Raw genomic sequence first — 6,886 nt, 5'->3', positions numbered from 1 at the left:
GTTTACCCGTGATGACACCAAGGTCTTGGGTACATGCCTTGGGCTTAGGAAGATGTCATGGTCTTTTTTCTCAAAGTTGATTGAGTTGATGTGCTTCTGTTTTACTCTAAAAGGGTACCAAAGTATTTTTGTTGATGGCAAGCCCTAGTTTTACCCTAAATAGGTACCACCATCTTGGTATCCGACTCGACCAAGTTGATTATGTGTCTTGGTCTTGCTCATGAAAATGATGCCAAGTTCTTTTGAGTTGGTGCTGACAGAGTTGATGATATACCTTGGGTTTATACCGAGAAGGTACTTAGGTCTTAGAGTTGATGGAGTGCCTTGGTTTTACCCTAAGTAGGTGAGAAGGTCTTTTGAGTCAAAACCTATCGAATCGAGGCGTTCCTTAATTTTACCCCGAGAGGGTACCAAAGGCTTTTGATAATAACACGACTTGGTCTTACCTTGAGATGGTACCAAGGTCCTCTAAATCGAAGCCAAGTGAATTAAGGGGTGCCTTGGGTTTACCCTAAGGGGGGGTTATTCATTGGGGTAATTTGGGGCAAATTAGGGTAATTTGTTCCAATGTGGTAATTTTACCCAATGGGATAATTTGAGTGGGATAAATTAGGGTAAAATGGGATAATGAGACAATTTGAGTGGGACAATTGGTATGACATTTTTTTATAATATTATATTTATAGCTCAATTAAGTTCAAGTTTAACTTAATATAACATCAAAAAATAAATAATAGTTATAATATACAATAATATTATTTTTAAGATTATTTTAATATTAATAATATTAATATTAATCAATCTTTGAATATTTTAAAGTTTATTTTAATATTTATACTATATTAACAAATTTTTTAATTGCAATAATTGTTTAAACATACAACCCCAAAATCTTTAATAACACACAAAATTTTCCAACTGTCATACAAATCACCAGAGCATAGTTTCAACATCAAATTATCACAAGTACATAGTTTCAACATCAAATTATCACAAGTACATAGTTTCAACGTCAAATTATCACAACAATACAAGAAAATTCACAAGTACATAGTTTCAACATCAAATTATCACAACAATACAAGATAAATGGTTTCAAAATCGAATTGTGGCCGCCGCCGTTGCGCCACCACCCTCCTCCGCTCACCTTCCCTCACCGCGCCAAACACCCCCAACACCACCTCCCCCTCCGACCACATGCCGCCAAGCACCCCCAGAACCACCTCCTTCAACCCCAAACCGCCCGAACCCGAGCTCCACCACAACTTCTCTTGATCAAGCTGCCTCTGCTGCTAACAATCACCATGAACAGTATCTTAACATGTTTCCATTTCCCTACTTTTCAAGCATCAACACTTCAGAAACTCGGGAAAGGATTGCATTGCAAAGGACGAAATCATGATTCTTATGTCCTCATTGTGTGCAAACGAACTGAAAATCCTTCACAACTCTTTTATATAATACTATGTGATTGATAATGATACCATTTCGGCCTTCCCGTCACTTTAATCAGCATAGCCCAGCAATATTAATTTTACCCAATGGGATAATTTGAGTGGGATAAATTGGGGTAAAATGGGATAATGAGACAATTTGAGTGGGACAATTGGTATGACATTTTTTTATAATATTATATTTATAGCTCAATTAAGTTCAAGTTTAACTTAATATAACATCAAAAAATAAATAATAGTTATAATATACAATAATATTATTTTTAAGATTATTTTAATATTAATAATATTAATATTAATCAATCTTTGAATATTTTAAAGTTTATTTTAATATTTATACTATATTAACAAATTTTTTAATTGCAATAATTGTTTAAACATACAACCCCAAAATCTTTAATAACACACAAAATTTTCCAACTGTCATACAAATCACTTCAACATCAAATTATCACAAGTACATAGTTTCAACATCAAATTATCACATAAAATACAAGAAAATTCACAAGTACATAGTTTCAACATCAAATTATCACAACAATACAAGATAAATGGTTTTAACCTTCATGTTCATAATTATCACAACAAGATAAATAGGTCCTTTTGGAACAATTCAAATAACAGCTCAAATTGTGGCCGTCGTTGCGCCAACACCCTCCTCCGCTCACCTTCCCTCACCGCGCCAAACACCCCCAACACCACCTCCACCTCCGACCACACGCCGCCAAGCACCCCCAGAACCATCTCCTTCAACCCCAAACCGCCCGAACCCGAGCTCCATCCCCTCCAGCGCCTTCCCTCCGCTCACCCAAGCCCTCCGGCACCACCACCATCAGATCTCCACCAGCCAACGTGGCCAGCTCCTCCTTGAGCTCCGCCCTCCACATTGTGTTTGCCATTTGTTCTCTCCACTTACATTGTATGTGATCTGCAGTTATACTGGTTCCTACACGAGAATTAGCTCTCCAAACATCACAAGTTTGTAAGGAACTGGGAAAGCATTTATGTTTCTGATTATGTTAACCAGGAAAATAAGCTGCCTGTAATAGAGATTCATGTTAACCAGGAAAATAAGCTGCCTGTAATAGAGATTCATGTTAACCAGGAAGAACAGAGGAATGAGATTTATGTTTCTGATTCTTCTAAAGTGCATATACTTTCCAAGTTATCTGTTGAGAACAATGATCAGGATATGAGATGATCAGGATATGAGATGATCCCAGAGTTGTGCATATTCTTCTAAAGTTATGATCAGGATATAATTTTATTGACCATTTCCTGGGAACAGAACTGCATACCAGAACTGTTAAAATAAATTTTTTTATTGGATGCAGTGACAATATAAAATATATTGCCCAGTATGTTATTCTGATTATCTTGTGTAAATAACAAATATGACAGGTTTCACTTTGGGATGGTATCATACCATCAAAAGAACATGCAAAGTTCCGGATTCACACAACAAACAAGTATCGCTTGATTGATCAGGCAAGCAGCTTACCCATCTATGATTTCTTTCTATTTCCCCCCTTCTAGCATAGAACAGGAAGGAAATAAATAAAGTAACAAAGAGTGCAGCAGATGAAAACTATTTAGGATAGAATCTTGGCCGAATTCTTCGTTCAGTTCCCAGGGCCGGTTCTGAGATTTTAGGGGCCCTGTGCGAAAAGTAAACACATGGTCATTCTCTATATACAAAATATCAACAAATTTCAATTTGAATCCCTAAAATGCCAGGGAACAAAATGTTACTGATCAGACATTAAAATCAACAAAATGTTACCCAATAATCGTATTAAACCCTCAATGAATCCAAAATCTGATGTTCCATTCTAAAAGGAATAAATCAACAAAATTAATGCTAACACTATAATCCAATAGGACCCTTGTACAACAATATACAGCCTCAGGGAGTTAATGGAATGTTAAGCAGAAATGTAAATTATTGAATAATTGTTCTTTTTATACCAGAGAAATTAAAAAATTATAACTATCCCGCAAATTATCAGGCAAAAACATACGAAACCACAAGATTGCAATAAACCTAAAGGAATTGAACAATTTTTCAGAAAGTTATGGCTCCATATGAACTGATTCAAGAAAACAGATGGCCCTTAACAATCAAATCTAGGGAATGGGGCTTCAATTCCCAATCGAAACATCACACTGTTATTTCTCAGAACTTCATAATGTAATTAATTAACAGTAATTATAATATTCTACAAGGACTAAAAAAAAATTGATGCTCCTAAAATTCTCTTCAGAAAAAAAATCTCCAAATCAAGCAACTAGAATCAAAACGTACAGAAACAAAATTCTCAATCCCAAAGTTTCAAGATTTATCAACAAATTAGGGGGGGGGGGGTCACGGGGGTGACCACGAAAAACATATAATCTAGGGTTTCACCTGAAAGCGGTCGAGCTAGGGAAAACGATGAACGAGGAAACAAATGGCTGAGATTGAAATGAAAACAAAATAACCGGACATTGGAAAGGAAAGACTGAGAGAAATAAATGCACTAATTAGACAAGAATTAAACGAAAAAGGTTCGTACTTTATGAGCGTTGTGATGGTCGTTGATCTCTCGAGTAACTGAGCCTGAGGGTTCGAGTTATTACATGCGTCGGCGTCGGCGTCGAGAGAGGGAGGAGGGACTAAGGGAGGGTCTTTGACGGGGGAGTCGTCGGCGTAGAACTAGAAGGGACGAGATTGCGAGAGAAGTGAGGGATCTGGTCCTAGGTGGAGAGGGTGAGGTTTTGGGAGAGAGAGGGTGAGGGTTCCAAGAGAGTCACAGGGTTCTTTGTTGGGGCGAATATATATATATATATATATATATATATATATATATAATCTATTAATTAGTATATAATATTATATATTATATATATATATAATATTATATATATTATATATATTAATATTTATATGATATTATATATATTATATATATAATTATATATATATATATTTTTTTGAATTTTTTGGGGCCCGGTTTGCGGGGGCTGTGGCGGTCGAATCTCGCACTGGTGCGCAAAGCGGGCTGTCAGTTCATCGACCGGTCCGATATATCTAGCAAGGTGCCAAACCTGGAATCCAAACAGACCATCGATACACACAAGAGTGCAGATGAAGAACTATTTTAGGGCTTAGAATCTAGAGAAAATACGTCGCAGGGGGAGGTGGCGTGTCGGAGGTCGTCGTGCAGGGTGGTGGGGTGGGGTGGGTGTGGAGGAGCGGATGCGAGGGGCAGGGTGCGGTGTAGGAGAGAGGATTGAGGTGTCGCGTGGAGGAGCGGATTGTAGTGGGGGGAGGTGGGTGTAGGGAGTGGTATCGAGGGGGGAGGGCAAGATTACAATTTGTTTCTAGCAGACATTTGGTGTAATTTTGAGGATGGGGTGTGAGGGATGTTTATATAGTTGGGGTAATTTGGGGAAAAGTGGAATATTTGTCTTCCAATTATCCCATCAAACTAATAACATCACAAAGTTGACTCCAGTTCCAATTACACCAATGAATAACACCAAAATGTGGTGTTCCAAAAATTATCCCGTTATCCCAATATTTACACCAATGAATAACCCCCCTAAGAGGGAACGAAGGGGTTTTGTCAATTGTACGCCTTGGTCTCACCCTAAGAAAGTGCCAAGGCCTTTTGAGTCAAAGCCAATCAAGTTGTGGTGCACCGTAATTTTACCCCAAGAGGGTACCATGGGTTATCATCAATGATGCACCTTGGCCTTACCTAGAATAGGTGCCAATAGCTTTTAGTCAAAGCTGATCGAGTCAAGGCGTGCCTTAGTTTTACCCTCAGAGGGTACCAAGGACTTTTGTCAATTAGGCGCCTTAGTCTTATCTTGAGTAGGTGCCAAGGTACCAAAGGCTTTTGTCGATAACGCGCTTTTTTAGTCTTACCCTGAGCAGGTGCCAAGGTCTTTTTAGTCAAAGCTGACTGAGTAGAGGCATGCCTTAGTTTTACCCCGAGTATCAAGGGCCTTTGTCGATGATGGGCCATGGTCTTACCCTGAGAAAGTACCACAGACTCTAGAGTTAAAGCTAACTGAGTCGAGTTGTGCCTTGATTTTACCCTGAGAGGGTACCAAGGACTTCTATCAATAACGCACCTTGGTCTTACCGTGAGTAGGTGCCAAGGTCTTTTAAGGCAAAGCCGACCAAACTGATGATGATCGATCGCTGAAAACTACACATAGATATACAACATGAAAAAAAATCTTGTTTGAAGATAGTACCATTAATTTGATTGCCTTGAGGTGTTTTATGTCCCTTGGGCTTTGACATGAAAGAATGTCAAGGTCTCTAGTTTAGGTAGGTTGGTTTCTTAGCAATCTCCTTCCTCTGATCCTTCTTATTGGTGTTGTTTGGTGTTGGATCAATTCTGGAGTGACCCGTTGCTGCTTCCTCTCTTGCCAAGGGGTCAGCCCTTACTGTTGACTCGACTGCTGATGATGTCATTACTACTGTTGTGGCTACTACTATTTGATGCGGCATAAACATATACCCAAAAATTGCAAGTACACAATCAATCAAGTTATAGTATAAAAAGTTATCGATCCCACGAGGAAGGTGTTTTGTAGGAGAAAATTAAAATTGGTTCTTATGTTGTGTGCGTGACAAATAGGAGTGATGAGTGAATATGATTGTGGAGAGATAGTGAAGGTGATAGTGTGTAAATAGACACAAAATGTAAGTGAGAGTGGATGTAACAATGAATGAATGGTTTTCACAAGGAGAGATGAATAAAATCAAGAATCAAAAAGGAAAATCAAGAATAAAAATAAAATTCAAGAAAGTAAAGATGACGGATTTAATTAAAGATATGGGTAATCTAGAATTGCATCCACTTCTTAGAAAATGATGATTTTCTAGAGGGTTCTAGCCTAAAGGCGAATCAAAGAAAATAAAAATGAACAAAAAGAAAAACTAAACCCAAGAGGGTTCTAACCTCAAGGTGAATAGTACAAGAAATTAAAATCTAACTACAAAATAAATTACAAAATCTAAACTACAAAATAAATTGCAAGAATAAAATGTAAGAAAATAAATCTACTCTATAAACATTAAATAAATCTAATCTATAAGTATGAAATAAATCTAAGGTAAGAGGGTTCTAGCCTCTTGACTATTTAAACAAGAAAATAAAATCTAACTACAAGCATGAAAATAGATCTAAACTAATAAGCAATAAAAAAAAAATAAAAGAGAAAATAAGAAAAACAAACCTCCAAATTAATCTTCATCTCCATCTTCATCATCCAACAAAGAGAAGAAAAATTTAAAGTGGTGAAAAAATTATTTTATTAATTGTAACAAAAGTTACAAATTTGGAAGACCTTCTTAATTAAGAGTGGCCTTACTCTCTACCCCTATCTATAGTAAACATCAATAAATAAGAGCCCTTGGATTGAATCCTTAT

At 37.2% G+C, this 6,886-nt stretch overlaps 1 long non-coding RNA gene across 1 annotated transcript; it reads right to left on the bottom strand.

The window, feature by feature from the left end:
- LOC109843912 lies at nucleotides 1,891–3,085 on the bottom strand. The gene is made up of 2 exons (XR_002247832.1): nucleotides 2,956–3,085; nucleotides 1,891–2,400 (listed from the first exon to the last, which is right to left on the bottom strand). It is a non-coding gene; the product is annotated as an uncharacterized LOC109843912 (long non-coding RNA).

The sequence above is a fragment of the Asparagus officinalis genome, chromosome 5 (assembly GCF_001876935.1).
Source record: "Asparagus officinalis chromosome 5, Aspof.V1, whole genome shotgun sequence".
Classification (NCBI taxonomy): Eukaryota; Viridiplantae; Streptophyta; class Magnoliopsida; order Asparagales; family Asparagaceae; genus Asparagus; species Asparagus officinalis.
The sequence above is the reverse complement of the archived record's forward strand: the minus strand, read 5'-3'. Positions and strand labels throughout refer to the sequence as shown.